The sequence below is a fragment of the Triturus cristatus genome, chromosome 10, assembly GCF_964204655.1.
Source record: "Triturus cristatus chromosome 10, aTriCri1.1, whole genome shotgun sequence".
NCBI classification, from domain to species: Eukaryota; Metazoa; Chordata; class Amphibia; order Caudata; family Salamandridae; genus Triturus; species Triturus cristatus.
In genome coordinates, this window is record NC_140593.1 from 1,158,052,328 (window position 1) to 1,158,068,830 (window position 16,503).

At 45.9% G+C, this 16,503-nt stretch overlaps 1 protein-coding gene across 5 annotated transcripts in view; it reads right to left on the reverse strand.

Annotated features, from left to right (window-relative positions):
- LOC146796812 (metalloproteinase inhibitor 3-like) overlaps window positions 1–16,503 on the reverse strand; it is a 234,557-nt gene that overhangs the window by 174,238 nt on the left and 43,816 nt on the right. Inside the window, exon 1 of one of the 5 annotated variants that reach the window (XM_085629538.1) lies at window positions 8,513–8,646. The exons of the other annotated variants lie outside the window; for them this stretch is intronic. The gene's annotated coding sequence lies outside the window, so the exon portion shown is untranslated. Of the gene's footprint in view, window positions 1–8,512; window positions 8,647–16,503 lie in introns of those variants that run through there. 5 annotated transcript variants of the gene reach the window in all.

Below are 16,503 nucleotides of genomic sequence, written 5' to 3' on the forward strand. Positions count from 1 at the left end.
ATCACCACACAAGGCTGTCAGCTGAGGTTCGGCAGGACATGCGGATTTGGATGGCATTCCTGCAGGATTTCAATGGCAGAGTAGTGTGGCCCGGTCCGCCCACTGCCTCCGCGGAGTTGGGTTTAATGACTGACTCCGCAGGCAGTGAGGGATTTGGCACCATACTCGGGACCGAGTGGGTGGCACAACGGTGGCCCGCATGGTGGGTGGAGAACGGATTAACAGGTAACATTGGTTTCCTTGAGCTCTTCCCCATCTGGGTGGCATTGACTGTATGGCCAGAACAAATGTGTAATCAGTCAGTAGTTTTCTGGTCAGACAACATGACCGTCGTTGAATGCATCAACCAGCAAGCAGCCCGGTGTAAGATGATTCTCCGCCTCTTGAAGGAGATTGTTCTAACATGCATGAAATTGAATGTACAATTTAGGGCTAAACACGTGCCTGGTGTCCTTAATCATGCTGCTGATGCACTTTCTCGCTTTAAGATGCAGGTTTTCAGGGCTCACCTCCCAGCAGAGTATGCCACCCTCTTCCCAGAACGACTGTGGCAGATTGGTGCCCCCACCTACAGGACCTCATGGCAGCTAGCCTAGCACCCAGGACCAGGAAAGGATACGAAGGGGCGTTCTGGCAATATTGTTCATTCTTGGGTATGGGGTGGGCTGAGAGGTGGCACGACACTGGGGCACTCATTCAGTACCTGGGTTGTTTAAAGAGCAATGGGCGTTCTGCTGCAGCAGCTAAGCGGCATGTGGTGGCGATCTCCTTCTTTGCTCAGATCAGCGACAAGGAGGATCCCACTAATAGGTTTACGGTGAGGAAGGCCCTTAAAGGTTGGCAACGCCTCCAAGGGTCGGCCCCAGGCACAAGACAGCCAATTGGGGTTGAGCTTCAGACGTCATTAATAGCGATCCTCCCCGCAGTTTGCAGCACATCAGGGGAAGTACGGTTATTCGCAGCTGCATTTTCGTTAGCCTTTTATGGAGCGTTCAGGATTGGGGAATTGGTGGCACAAAACAAACTTGATATACACGGTGGCCTACAGTTTAACTGCCTTAAGGTCACGACCGACACCTTACTACTATCAATTAAAAAATGCAAGACCGATCAGTAGGCCCGGTGTGATGGGGTAGTTCTACACCGGGCGCAAGGTAACACATGCTGTCCTCTATCACATGTGGAGAGCTACCTGCAGGTTAGACCACGGGACAAAGGGGGGCCTTTGCTGATACATGTGGATGGGGTCCCACTGACACGCTTTCAATTCAAAAGAGTATTGGACATGGCAATACAAAAGGCAGGTCTGAATCCAGGCAGTTTTGGAACCCTCTCCTTTAGAATAGGGGCTGCCACTGAAGCAACAGCCAGGGGTCTGCCAAACAGCAACGTACAGAGGATCGGGAGATGGGCTTCCAATTGTTATAAACGATATGTGCGACTACACATGCTGTGAGTGAGATAGTTCACAAAACTCTGATGCATGTGTCTTTCTCTGCTTCCATTACAGTTTCTCAAGCCTGTCACGCAGGGGGGAAACTGAGGATACAGCAACAGCGACATTTTGCAACGCAAGGATCACCACCACCAAAGGAAAGACCACAGACAGTTTGGATTGTAGGCCATTCATATGTAAGGCGTCTGTCTAACCTTTTCTCTACAGGAAATTATAGGGACAAAGCACGGCAGGCGGGTTTTGAAATAACATGTTATGGGAAAGGGGGGTTCTGTTTTAGTCAGTTTAGGGGTTTCATACTGTACTTATTAAGGAAGGGTGGTCCTCCTCCCAATATAATCATACTGCACTTGGGGGGGAACGATCTGGCAAGACTGGGAAGAAGGGGGTTGGTAGAAACTATAGTCACGGAAATAGGCTGGTTAGCCAAGACTTGTCAGGGCTGCACTATCGGGTGGTCTCAGATGATACCCCGATTCCAATGGAGGGGAGGGGAATCTGTAAAGGCATTGAATCACTCCGCGAGGAGAATAAATAACAAGATTGAGAGACTTTTCAGGGCGCCCCACTTACAGACCATCGCCCATGGATGCATAAGGGGTGAACCGTGCTTCTTAAAAGATGGCGTTCACTTGTCCAAAGTAGGCAATGAGGTGTTCCTAGAGAATATTTTGGCGTGGTTGGGGGGCCTTAGTCGCAGGGGGTGACCTTCGAGGGAGCACAGGGGCGGGCTAGATAGTCGGTCAACTATGCTAGCCTGTGGCGGTAAGGTCTTGATTGGTGAGCAGTAAATTTAAGGTCCTTAGAGGGCGGCGCCTTTCCCGAATGGGGTCTCCCAAGTGGGAGGGACAAGTGGTCTCTCCTAGAACTCCAGGGGCAGTTGGGTGCGGGGGAGGAGGGAGTCACGCTTTCTCTAGGCTGGTTTGCCATCCCGCACGTGCACAACGGCGCCAGTAAATGGCACACAGGTGCAAGGGCCCCTTTATTGAGATCAGGTACAGAGCATATGGGGGTAACCGGGGGGGGGGAAGTACCCTCACGGTGAACGGGCCCTCTGCGCATGCGCACTCCAGCTGGAGGGCGTGGTTAGAAATTGATAAGGATCTGACACCAGTTAGTGACCTTGCCGTAGGCTCTATTAGGTACGCAGAAAATAAAGATTGTAATGATTATTAAAGGTATGTTTAGATATGGCTAGGAAACCTCTGTATTAGAGTTCTGTTAAGGTTAGCCATCTGATATCTGTACTTATCAATTGTAATCAGTATAAAGTATATTTTCTGCTACATTTTGTAAATATTGTATATTTGAAAAATGTTTCTTAATTTTGTATAATAAATACGGCCGGGGGGTGTTTCGCCCCCCGCATCCAAAAACTTCTCTCCTGTCACGGGTCTTGAGTGGGGAGGAGGGGGTGTAGGGAGTACCTGGCCATATAGAACGTCGGGGCCGGCATCGGCCATGCCAAAAGTATGGCGGTCGAGCCGGCCCCCTCCTCTGGAACAGGGGGCGTGCTTCTCGCGCACATTCGTGACGCGGCAGGCGCGCCTCTGTCCCCCATAGGTCCTGGCCTCGAGGCGCGACCCGGAAGTGATTGGAATCACTTTCGGGTCGCGTGTAAGGGCAACGTCCGGCCAGTAGCCCTGGCCGGGCCATCAAGGGCTATAAAGGGCTGGGGAGCTCAGGAATCTGCCTCTTTGCTCCTGGCTCCCCAGCTTGGCCCCAAGCATCGCTAGGAGGCTTTAACTTTTGATTTCCCACCCACCATCCCCTAGAAGCAAATAGGTTTTGAGTGTGTTCTTTAGGGAATATTAGGATGTTATTAGTCTTTGGAGGATGAGATAATGGTCAAGGTTGTGTAGAAATGCTAATTTGTTTCATCCACAGGTCGTCAATCGTCGTATTTATGATAACTTTGGTCAGGCGGTAAGGTCATGATTGGTGAGCAGTAAATTTAAGGTCCTTAGAGGGCGGCGCCATTCCTGAATGGGGCCGCCCAAGTGGGAGGAACAAGTGGTCTCTCCTAGAACTCCAGGGGCAGTTGGGTGCGGGGGAGGAGGGAGTCACGCTTTCTCTAGGCTGGTTGGCCATCCCGCCCGTGCACAACGGCGCCAGTAAATGGCACACAGCTGCAAGGGCCCCTTTATGGACATCAGGTACAGAGCGTACGGGGGTAACCGGGGGGGGAGTACCCTCACGGTGAACAGGCCCTCTGCGCATGCGCACTCCGGCTGGAGGGCGTGGTTAGAAATTGATAAGGATCTGACACCAGTTAGTGACCTTGCCGTAGGCTCTATTAGGTATGTACTAAATAAAGATTGTAATGATTATTAAAGGTATGTTTAGATATGACTAGGAAACCTCTGTATTAGAGTTCTGTTAAGGTTAGCCATCTGATATCTGTACTTATCAATTGTAATCAGTGTAAAGTATATTTTCTGCTACATTTTGTAAATATTGTATATTTGATAAATGTTTATTATTTTGTATAATAAATACAGCCGGGGGGTGTTTTGCCCACCCCCCCGCATCCAAAAACTTCTCTCCTGTCACGGGTCTTGATTGGGGAGGAGGGGGTGTAGGGAGTACCTGGCCATATTGGAGGGAGGTTTGATTGCCCCAATCCTGTTAAATTCTGCTTTGCTGCAAAATCCATCAAGGCCTTCTAAAGAGACACACTGTAAAAACGAAATGAAATCCAGTATTTGTAAAGCGCAACCGAGGGTGTCAAGGCGCTGGGGGCCGTCGGGAACATTAAGAGCTATTTACCAGAGTCACATGGTGCTGGACCAACCTGCCGCCGGGGATCAAACCACAAACCCCGTGGTCCAGATTCAGGCGCCCTGGCTGATACGCCACACCTCTTCCGCTTTTTCCAAATTGGACCGATATTTGTTGTTTTGAAAGTGGGATCTGGCAGAAATGTGACTGGCATGAGAGACAAATCTACAATGCCCAGTCAGTGTCTAGGAGCGTTTACTACAGAGTTTACGGCAGGTGTGGAGCTTCACTCGAGGCAACAATTAGTTGTGAAGGCTGACATCTCCTGGAACTACTTTTATAGTCAGACAAGCGCTAATCTGCGTAAATACTATTTTCCATCCCACTCTTTCAGTGGTTGTATCATACTATTAGCTTTAATATTTCGATATGCGCAGAGCACAAGTCCTATAAAATAAAGTGGGGTGGGACTGACAATATGCAAATCACCTCATGACGTCACGTGCTTAACGTGCCCGGTGTCTGAAAATTACACCGGGACACGTTCAGCATATTTCTGTGGGGCCCAGCTTCTTGGTAGGGGGGACGGCGTCCACCCTGTGAAAAGAGTGGGGGGACGCCGTGTACCTGCGTGGACTCCCGACTTGAGCCCTGGATATGCGTGAGTATGCAAGCGCCAAGGAAAGACCCACAAAACGCTAGGGCGCGGCAACAACGTCACTTTGCGCTTTTCCTTCATTTGTTTCTACGTCCCTTCAGAGACCGACAGAGCAGTGACACTTCGATGTCCCAACTGCTGGTTATTTTAAACAAGTTCAAAAATGCACAATTCGTTCATAAATAACAAAACAAAAAGAACCTAAGGAAACAACACCAACTCGCAGCATAGCTGGTGGCCACGCGGGAACTGAGACTACCTTGCAGGACACTACCGAACTAGTGCGTTTTCCTGGCTCCGGTGGTAGTGCATGCTCCAGCAGACACTCCCGATGACCGCTGTAGGCAGCCACCCCCCGCACCCAGAGCCAGCGTCCGCACGCGCACACTGGTGAGTAGGAGTGCGTGCCCTGAACTTGCGCACGCCGAGGTACGAACCCCTGGCCCCGCCGCCTAGCGGGATACTCATTACCACCGACTCGATTAGGCCTTAATAGGCCCTGCACACAGCATGAGCTAACGTCTGAGGCAAGCCAATTCCTAGCTGAATGCCGAGAGGACACAAACACGGAACTGAATATTACAGGCCGGCTTGCCTAGGAATGTTGTTAGAAATGATAATGGTCGGGACACGAACCCACGACCTTTACCTTCATAGCATCCGTATATAGCTACCACGACCTTCACCTTCATAGCATCCGTATATAACTACCACGACCTTCACCTTCATAGCATCCGTATATAGGTACCATGACCTTCACCTTCATAGCATCCGTATAGAGAGGTGTGGCTCACTGGTTAGAGGCGGCAGATCCGCAAGCAGAGAATCGGCCAGGGACCAGGGTTCAATTCCCGACGCGGCAGGGTCTTGGACCAGGGTCAAAACGGACTCGATAATTCTCGCCTCGGTACCTACTCTAACCAGGAACACACTCGGCAACTCTGGGCATTAGCTTGCCTCATCTCCACAACGGCCCCCCACATTCGCCAGGGATGCCTGGTTTCACCTTGGAGATACCCAGGAGGGACCATCTCACAGGGATAGCCAGGACGGGTTCCCCAGCGGTCTACAGCGCCACGACGCCTCAGGGCAGCAGTGCGCTTTACAAGACACATACATTTACATTTACATATAGCTACCACGACCTTTACCTTCAGAGCATCCGTATATAGCTACCACGACCTTTACCTTCAGAGCATCCGTATATAGCTACCACGACCTTCACCCTCATAGCATCCGTATATAACTACCACGACCTCTACCTCCATAGCATCCGTATATAGGTACCACGACCTTCACCTTCATAGCATCCGTATATAGCTACCATGACCTTCACAGCATCCGTATATAGCTACCACGACCTTCACTTTCAGAGCATCCGTATATAGCCACCACGACCTTTACCTTCATAGCATCCGTATATAGGTACCACGACCTTTACCTTCATAGCATCCGTATATAGATACCACGACCTTCACCTTCATAGCATCCGTATATAGATACCACGACCTTCACCTTCATAGCATCCGTATATAGGTACCACGACCTTCACCTTCATAGCATCCGTATATAGGTACCACGACCTTCACCTTCATAGCATCCGTATATAGATAACAGGACCTTCACCTTCATAGCATCCGTATATAGATACCACGACCTTTACCTTCAAAGCATCCGTATATAGCTACCACGACCTTTACCTTCAGAGCATCCGTATATAGGTACCACAATCTTCACCTTCATAGCATCCGTATATAGCTACCACGACCTTCACATTCAGAGCATCCGTATATAGGTACCACGACCCTTTACCTTCAGAGCATCCGTATATAGCTACCACGACCTTCACCTTCATAGCATCCGTATATAGCTACCACGACCTTCACCTTCATAGCATCCTTTTATAGCTACCACGACCTTTACCTTCAGAGCATCCGTATATAGCTACCACGACCTTTACCTTCAGAGCATCCGTATATAGGTACCACGATCTTCACCTTCATAGCATCCATATATAGCTACCACGACCTTCACCTTCATAGCATCCGTATATAGCTGCCACGACCTTTACCTTCAGAGCATCCGTTTATTGCTACCACAACCTTCACCTTCATAGCATCCGTATATAGCTACCACGACCTTTACCTTCAGAGCATCCGTATATAGATGCCACGACCTTCACATTCAGAGCATCCGTATATAGGTACCACGACCCTTTACCTTCAGAGCATCCGTATATAGCTACCACGACCTTTACCTTCAGAGCATCCGTATATAGCTACCATGACCTTCACATTCAGAGCATCCGTATATAGCTACCACGACCTTCACCTTAATAGCATCCGTATATAGCTAGAGCTAACGCTATTTCTGTAGCCGGGTCCTTAAAACTGAATGAAACTGCAATTTCCCCCCACCATAGAAAACACCAAAATGGCCCATAAGGGGAGGAGAGGGTGTGGTCCGTCGGCTAGACTGCCAACTTTGGTGCCGGAAACCAGGGTTGGAGCCTCGGGGTCGCGTCCACATTCTGTGATTCTGGGCAAATCACTTAATCTCCCCGTGCCTGAATATGTAATGTAAATACGGTGCCCATGTACAGCGCTCCAATACCTTCGGGTCGAGTTCGCGCTATACAAAAGATGAAAAAGAACCCACGAACTTGGGACCCGAGGACTGTGATGTTACTCCACTGTGCTATCAACATCTAATCGCATAACGCTGCGCCAGGCCTGCTTGAAACCACCCGTTACGACGCTCCTGCGGCTTCCCAGGGGTCCAAGGAGACACGGAGGACGTGACCCCCGGCCGCCGCCTTATATAACTGAAGTTGGTTTCGTTTACGTATTGGAGTGTCAGTAGGAATCCATCCCCTTCTGGCATCTAGCCCCTGGAGGAGGCTCGGCTACGTGGCGCAACTAAGGGCGCGGCGCAACTAAGGGCGCGCCTCACCAGGCGTAGGGGGCTACTCATTAGCTTTTAATATTTCGATATGCGTAAGGATGCAAGCGGGGAGTAATCTGCGTCATGCTTCTAATACACCCACACTCTGCCTCTTATCTTGAAATTGAAAAGACGTTTTGTGAAACAGAGCAGCCGGGACCCGCACTGCAGAGGTGTGAAATACCCGCTTTATTTCACAGATGCATCTTTTTCGCATTCCAGCCGCAAAGGAAAGAGGGTTTACATTTTAAAGAGACTTCCAGCTCGGCATGTATGTGACGTTGGGAATTCTTGAAGCTGGACGACTTTTATTTATGGCTTAAATACTTCTCCAAAATCATAAGTATATTTTGCAGTTTCATATAGCGCGAACTCGACCCACGGACATCGGAGCACTTAATTGGGTATATTACGGAACTAACCCTCCATTTTGTTTGTGGGCAGGGGAGATAAGGTGATATGGACAGCATTATTGGATATTAAGAGAGACTTCCACTGAGAGTTAAACCTAGGTCCCGAGTTCCAAACTCGACAGCTTTGTCGCTGTGCCACATGCAAGATGTCACGGGACAGACAGCGAGCATGAATTACAGCGGCAACGCCATGGGTAGACGGGACCGAAAAAAAGGGGACCGTAAAAAAGTTTCAACCTCGCGATCTGTCTTTTGAAATCTGTCATTGACGAGTGGTTTTGAGCCCCAGGGCCTGAAGTTGTATCGAAACGAAAGCCTTACCTGGGCAGCGGCGCTGTCAGTGCACGCAGTCTATAAACAGCTGGATAAGACGGTCACATCTGTGGCCCGTTCTTCGGATGCGTCAGCTGCCTCTGATGAAACCACCAATGTTGCCAGATTTTTTTAGCATTCTCTAGCCCACAACCAACCAAAAATTAGCTTAAATACAGCCCAACGGTGCCCCTCTGCAAATGAGTTTCTGTGGCACTGTGATGCAACCAGGAATGCACACGGGCTGCTTAAAGAGGTGCACTGAAGGAAAAGAACAAGCATTTGCAAAGCAATCGGTCTGGCATTTGTGAAAGTTAGAGCTATTTGCGTTCTAAATGATATTTTTTTTTTACTTATGTTTTTTGTTTCTAGTGGAGTGGATGTATGTTTGTAGTGGAATTATGTGGTTTGCATTGGAATTGGTAGTTGTGTAATTGTGTGAGGTGGATTTATGTGGTGTGTAGGGTATTTGAGTATTGGAAATATATGGCATGGTGAATAGATGGGGTGAGAGCTGTATAAAGTACATAGAAAGTAAGATTGAGAGGAACAGGTAGATTGTTTATGAGGTGCTGAATGAACTTTAGATTGAGTAGTAGAAAGAGCGTGTGAAAATGAGAGGATGGAGGGAAGAGAAGGTTAGACACATAAAGAGATTGAAAGAAGACACCGAAAGAAGAAGAGGAGAGAGTGTGTTTGCGGTTTATATTATTTGAAAAGTTATGGTAAAGAAACTGTTCTGAAAGACCTGAAGTGAAACAATATAAGCAATGCTGGATGAGTGTGTGCAATGGAATTTTGTGAATAGTAATTATGTGGTATTAAGTGTAGTGGATTTATGTGTAGTGGTATTGTGTGTTGTGGATAGGCATGTATTGTGTAAAATTATATGGTACAGTGCTGAATTATGTGGCATGATGTGGAATTGTGTGGTGTGGATTGGATGTATGTGGTGTGTAGTGGAATTGTGTGTTGTGGAGTGGAATTTTCTGCAGTGGAATGTAATTGTGTGATGTTGTGTTGTGTGAAGTTGTGTGGCAAGGAGTGAAAATATGTGGAGTGTTATGTGACACGGAGTAGATTTATGTGGAGTCTAATTATGTGGTATAGAGTGATATGAATTATGTTTTGTGGTATGGAATTGTGTGGTGTTGAACTGTGTGAAATTGTTTTGCATGGTGTGAAATTATGTGGAGTGTAAATATGGCTCAAGGTGGCGCATGCACTGCCTAGGCGAGACCTAAAAAACGGGAGCAAGGCGGCACTTGTGCCCTTCTCCTTTAGTCTTTAAGCGGAGTGTACTTATGAATCATGGAGTGGAGCACATTATGTTGTGCTATATGGAACTGTGTTGTGTTGAATTGTGTGGCGTGGCATTGAGTGGAATTGTTTTGCATGGTGTGAAAATATGTGGCGTGTAAATATGACTCACGTTGCGGAGTTAAATTCTGTTGAGTGTAAATATGTGCTTTGGGGCTGACTGGATATATGTGGCGTGTAATTATGTAGTTTTGAGTCTAAATATATGTAGTGGAATTATTTGGAGTTGAATTTTTCTGCATGTGGTGCAATGTAATTATGTTGCATGGAGTGGTATTATGTGAAGTGGAATTGTGTGGCATGGAGAGGAGTGGACATTTGTGGAGTTGAATTGTCATTATGAGGCATGTAGTGTAATGATGTAGTGTTGACTTGTGTGGTGCAGAATTATGAGATGTTGAAATAGTTTGTGTAGTGGGATTATGTGGTGTGCATTTGTGTGTTGTGAAATTGCATGGTATTTAATTGCGTGGCTTTGTTTTTAAGTATATGTAGTTGAATGCTTGTTGTCTTTAGAAGTAATGGTGTTGAGGTGGATGAAGTCACAACTTTAAATCTGAGCCACATGGACTCCTGCTGGAGCTGCAATTTCAAAAGATTACATGCATTTTTTTAAGTCCACAGGAAACCAATTGGATGGTAGAAAGAAGTTTATGTGGAAGTATGCCAACCCCCTAAAAACCAAGGTCATTCTCCTTCAGCAACTGCCTGCTCTCTGTCCCCTGGATTCTACACTCCAGAATCCAGTGGAGATGGCAACCAGATGCTGGGGAAACCAGGATATCATCGCCTAGATACATTGCTAAGATACAACACATCTCCCCTCCTGATATAAAACAATTAACATAACAAACCAAAAACAAAACTGCATGTGATACAAAAAAAACTGCTTGGAGCACAAAATCTAAGTGCAGATATAATCCTTCTGCCAGACTGGTTTGGATCGAACACCCACCATGTGCTTGCCTTCCTGCATATTCCAAGAACTAGAGTGTGAAGGAACGGAAAATTGCTTCTTCAACAATGTGTCGCGCTCCACATCATTGTATCTAGTTACACTCCTCACGTTCCACCTTTTTCCATCATCCAACCACACATTGTTGCCCTCACCCTTGGTAACTTGCTTGGGTTTCGACCATTCTTGATAGACCAGTTCTCTGACTACCACAAAGTTGTATCCTAACCCAGTCAACACTTATAAAACTGCGTGCACAACACAATGATTTTGTTATTATGTCTGCTTGTGTATTTAATTTGATATCCCTGCACCCTGCACACCAGGTTGTCCCTATTCACTCTTGTGAAACTTGATTTGCACATCCAGGCCAGTTTCACCTTCGTACACGCGACACGGCCCTTAAGAAGACTAAAAGGAGTTTCCTTAGTGGCAATGTGGGGTGTGTTCAGATAGCTCCATAACATCTCCTTCACAGTGTTTTTACAATCCTCTCCACATGCATCAGCCAATTGTACACACTCCTTTACAACACAGTTGAATCTTTCCACAAGACCATTTTCCCTGGCATTGTAAACTGCTGTGGTAAGATGTGAGATACCTGCCTTAACCAAGTATCTTTCAAACTCGCCGGCAACAAACTGTGGTCCATTGTCCATTAAGATTAGGGCTCCCAGTTTTCCGTTTAAACGGATTTTTACATATAAATACAGACGGAAAACAAGTTTTCCTTTGTCTGTATTTATATTTAAAAACGGTTAAATACTACCACATTTAGCGGCGCTGCCGTGCTCCAGCAGAGTTGCAAAACAGGATGGTATAGTGATTGCTCACAGAGTAATTCTTCCAGCCATAGGCAGAGTGGAGATGCAGGGGCTCTAAGAAGGGGTGAAAAACAACAAAGCCTCGTTAACAAGTGAATGGTCTTTTAAAGACCTGTGAAGTACTCTGGTGCGGCTGGCAGCACAAAAACTGTCGGTGTGTGTGCCTGGGGAAGCTCACACACACGACGTGGAGGGGGAGGGAGGGGTCTGAAATATAAGATAAAATACATCCATGGATTGAGGAAATGCAACAGAGGTTTCCGTCTAAGTTTAAGGTCACACGCTTGAATCCTTGTAGGGCCAACTCAGCCTTCCTTCCATTCTTCCGATGTTGATAAAATTATATAATTGAAACAGGGATGGCTTAGAGTGCCAAAACACTGTCAGTTCCGTTGGTATGTTCCATTCATTGTAATAAATCAAATGCAGGCATCTTTCTACGGTGCTCCACGCGTGCCTCTTATCTGGAGCAGCAAGGGTTAATAGATGCCTAACTGACTAACACTGAGCCCAGGAGGAAGGTGAGCCAGCTCGTCCTTAAAGTACAAAAACGCCAGCCTTGATGAAAGTCATACCAGAGGTTCTGAAAACTTTGTAACTTGATGACACGTCTTCAGAAGGGCAGCGGACTCTGCCATCTGCCTCACCTGCCAGTATTCTGGTATTAACAGGTCTTTATCTGTCCAAGGGATCTCTTCACTTCCTTGGAGCACCCCCGGGTCACCGTCTGTTTAAAGTGAGCAAATTCAACAATGGTGTGCAGAGGAGGGCTAGGTTTGTAGGGATAAGAGAGCGCCCACAGATTAAACCGCCAACAATTCAAAACCATCTTGGGCGTATCGCCTGACTCACAGCCACAACCAGCATATTTATAAGACATGTAATAACCGTAAAAAAAAGATCAATATACCGACTAAAACTTTCTAAAACTGATAAACACTAGAAGCCAGTCTGCGATAAAATCCTCGAAAGCAGAGAAGGTCTAAAATCGAATGGTAGCAGAAAATGGTAGAATTTGTGCAATGTAGATAAAACATAACATATAAGTTATATTTGAGACATTCTGCGAATGGCAAAGTTTTCAGATTAATGTATTGACCAATAACAAACGAGTGTATGTGTTGCATTGTCAATTTAAATAAATGTGGAAAAATACTAGCTGCAGCGACGCCTTTTACTTGTAGGAAAAATAAATATGGATAAATACAGATAAAATGTCCCAAAAATAAATATGGATAAATACAGACGGAAATGGCAAAAAAATAAATACCATAAAACCGGGAGCCCTAATTAAGATCGATTTAGGATACCCTTCCCTGCGAAACACGTCTTCGCAAAAGTCAATCACATTGGACGATTTGATCTCCCTCACAAATGCAACCTCCGGCCATTTGGTAAAATAATCCACCTGAACCATGGCATATTTGTTGTCAATGCCCCTAGAATTAAAGGGACCACAAATATCGAGCACAACTTTTTCCCAGGGTTTGGTTGGCATCATAGTGGGCAATATAGCTGTTTCTTGTGACTTGTGTGATTTATCACTGCACATGCACGCCACACAATTATGCACACATCTTTCTATTTCTTTATCCATGCCAGGCCACCAAAAGTTGCACCTGGCTCTCTTTTTCAGGTCAGACATGCCGCTGTGACCCTCATGTAACAACATCAAAATCCTGGTGCATAATCCTGAAGGTACCTCCAATTTGTCCCCCCTCCTAATGACTCTCTCCACTACAGATAATTCAGACCACATCATCCTGTAATCCGTGAGTTCCCTTCTCACCAAAGCTTGCTGTCCTGTGTTGCTTGTCAAATATGACACAATTTGTTGCATCACATCATCCTCTGCCATCGCTCGTTTCTACTCATACTCGCTCACTGCCCCTTTACACGATTCTTCTACATTGGCCACCAGCCTCTCCTCCTTATCATCGTACGGTCCGTCATTTCGATGCGGTAACAGCAACCGAGACAGATAATCAGCATTTATGTTTTTGTTCCCAGGTCAATATTTCAGCTGAATATCATACTCTTGCAGGCGGTATAACCATTTTGCAATCCTAGGCGTTGCTTCACCTGCACCCTTGGTGGTAAAAATGTCGATAAGAGGCCTGTGGTCGGTTCTAAGTTCGAATATTGTTCCCAATATATGCGTTTTTAAATGGCTGACGCCCCACCAACAAGCTAGAGCTTCCTTTTCAATTACAGAATAAGTTACTTCTGCACCCTTGAGGGTACGTGAGGCAAAGGCTACGATACGCTCACCTCTCTCCTTTTTCTGCATGAGCACAGCATCTAACCCATATGCGCTGGCATCCATCACCACGATAGATGCATCACGTGGGTCGTATGGTTTAAAAGCTACAGCCTTCACTATGTCTGCCTTAATCACTTCAAATGCAAATTGGCATTCATCTGAATACACAAATGGTGTACCCTTCTTCATCAAAAGTCTTAAATTATAAACTTTGTTCGCAAAATGTTGAACGCATTTAGAAAAATACTCAGCTAGCCCTTGGAAGGAACGCAACTGCTCCTTGTCAGATGGCACAGGAGCTCTGTCAATTGCCTCCAATAAATTCTTTTTGGGCTTGACTCCGTCCCTTGATAATGTTTGCCCAAGATAATCTATTTGCTTAACTCCAAATTTACATTTCTCAGCACACATGGTCAAACCGGCCTCTTGCAATCTCCTCAGGACCTCATTCAACACATCATCATGGTTGCTCAAATCATCGCCCCAAACTAAAATGTCATCCTGAAACACTCTTACATTTGCAATACCCCTCAGAATGCTGCTTATGAGCCTTTGAAAGACTGCAGAGGCGGATGCAAAACCAAATGGCATGCGTAGAAACTGAAACCATTCTTCCGGTGTAATAAAAGAGGTCAAGTGGTTGGAATCAGGATGTAATTTCACCTGGTGGTATGAGTTGGAAAGATCAATAGAAGAAAAATACATGGCATTCTTTATACTAGCCACCATCTCAATGATGCGTGGTAGATGATGGTGATCACCCCAGATATTATGGTTTAAGTCCCTCAAGTCCACACACATGCGCAACGTGCGTGCCAAAACTATGGGACTGAGCCATTCCGATGCCTCTATAAGGTCAATAACTTTGGCCTCACACAACCTGTCTAATTGATCTGTGAGTTGTGTGTGCAGAATGAATGGCACGTTTCTGACCTTGTGGCCCACAAGAACACACCCAGCCTTTAGTACTATGCGGTGTTCAGACTTATTCAGACATCCCAGTTTGTCGCTAAATAATTCAGAAAACCTCACATGCCAGTTTGCTTTCGCAGTATCTTGAGGCAACAAGACTTGGTCATGCTGATTGGGATCCAGTATTATCCCCAAATTCCTTTGTTCTCTCCAACTAAATAGAGCTCTGCCATGTTCCACCACATACACCTTACTATGTGTGCATCTGCCTTTGTAAACTAGATGACTCATAAAATACCCCAACAACTGTAGTTTTGTGCCACAATACCCTTCGGGATCAACATCTGGTGGTAATAACTCACACTTGCCTGTTGTTTCCTATGTTCTCTTGTTGATTATTGTGTAAGAGGAACATGAATCTGCCCATAATGATACATCAACTTGGTTCATTGATAGGGTACACTTGGGAGGTTGATACCCTTCTGATATTTCATTCTCTGTATTACCACAAATTACCATAACCTCAATATTGTTGTCTTGTTCGCCTTTTGAATATCCTTTATCTTCACACTCCCTTACCAAATTTACAGAACGCTTCCAAACTACATTACTACCCAACCTGCACATTCTGGAAAAGTGACCCAGTGTTTTGCAGTTGAAGCAAGTAACCTCAGAGGCAAGGCATTGTTCAGCTTCAGCAGTATGCCTGAAACCTCCGCACCTGAAACATGCGCGTCTATTTTTGCTCGACTGTGTTTTTTCCACAAATGGTTTAACTTGATGAGGAGTCTTAACCTCCTCTGCAACCTTTGTGACTCTGTCAACCTCATTTACATTGTTAGGATCAACTTTATCCAGCCTCTGTTCATTGCTACACTCCTTAACATAACGAGAGGTGTTTTCTACCATCCTTGCAATGTCAATAGTCTTTTGCAAGGATGGATCCTTCAAATCAAGCAACCTTTCCTGAATCTTAACATTGCTGGTCCGTTTAATGAACTGATCTCTAATTATCTCATCATGCAAATCACAAAATTTGCATGTGGCAGCCAACGTTCTTAAAACCGCTACATGCTGTTCTACACTTTCACCTACTAATTGCGCCCTTGAAAAGAACTTGTGCCTCTCCACAACTATGTTTGTTTTTTTACCATAATTGTCCTCCAAAGCCTTTAAATCTTCTAAATACTCATCAATTGTTGTGTCATCAGAACTTGTTTCCTCCTCCTCACCCTCACCCTCCAGATTAGTGGATGTAGCACGTAAGGGTTTAGGTAGAGTTTTCAGCACCTTTCTACCCTCTACGCCTAAATTGTGTTTTAATATAGCGAGTTTCCGAAAAGCTACAAAAGTTTATCCCCCTATTGACTCTAAATAAGTCTCAAAAGATCCAGGCCAGTCCTCCCATATCATGGTTGGAACCCCTGGTCCTTGTAAAAATTTTGGCGAAGCTATAATTGAAGTGGTATCCATGGCAAGCACAATCAATTATGTGGTAAAGCAGTAGAATGCACACACAGCGTTACACCATTAGAAACAATGTGTCCCTTCAAAATTGATACCAAGGCACTCTAATTGGAAGTACTATGAAATGTCATACAGAAACTTGGGTGCTTGGCAACACAACAAACTAAAATAAGTGAGGTAGTCACCAGAGACGTAGACTTGGTAGTTCTTTCTGCTCCCGCGACTCCAGTCAGTCCTTAATCGATTCACGACTGCAAAA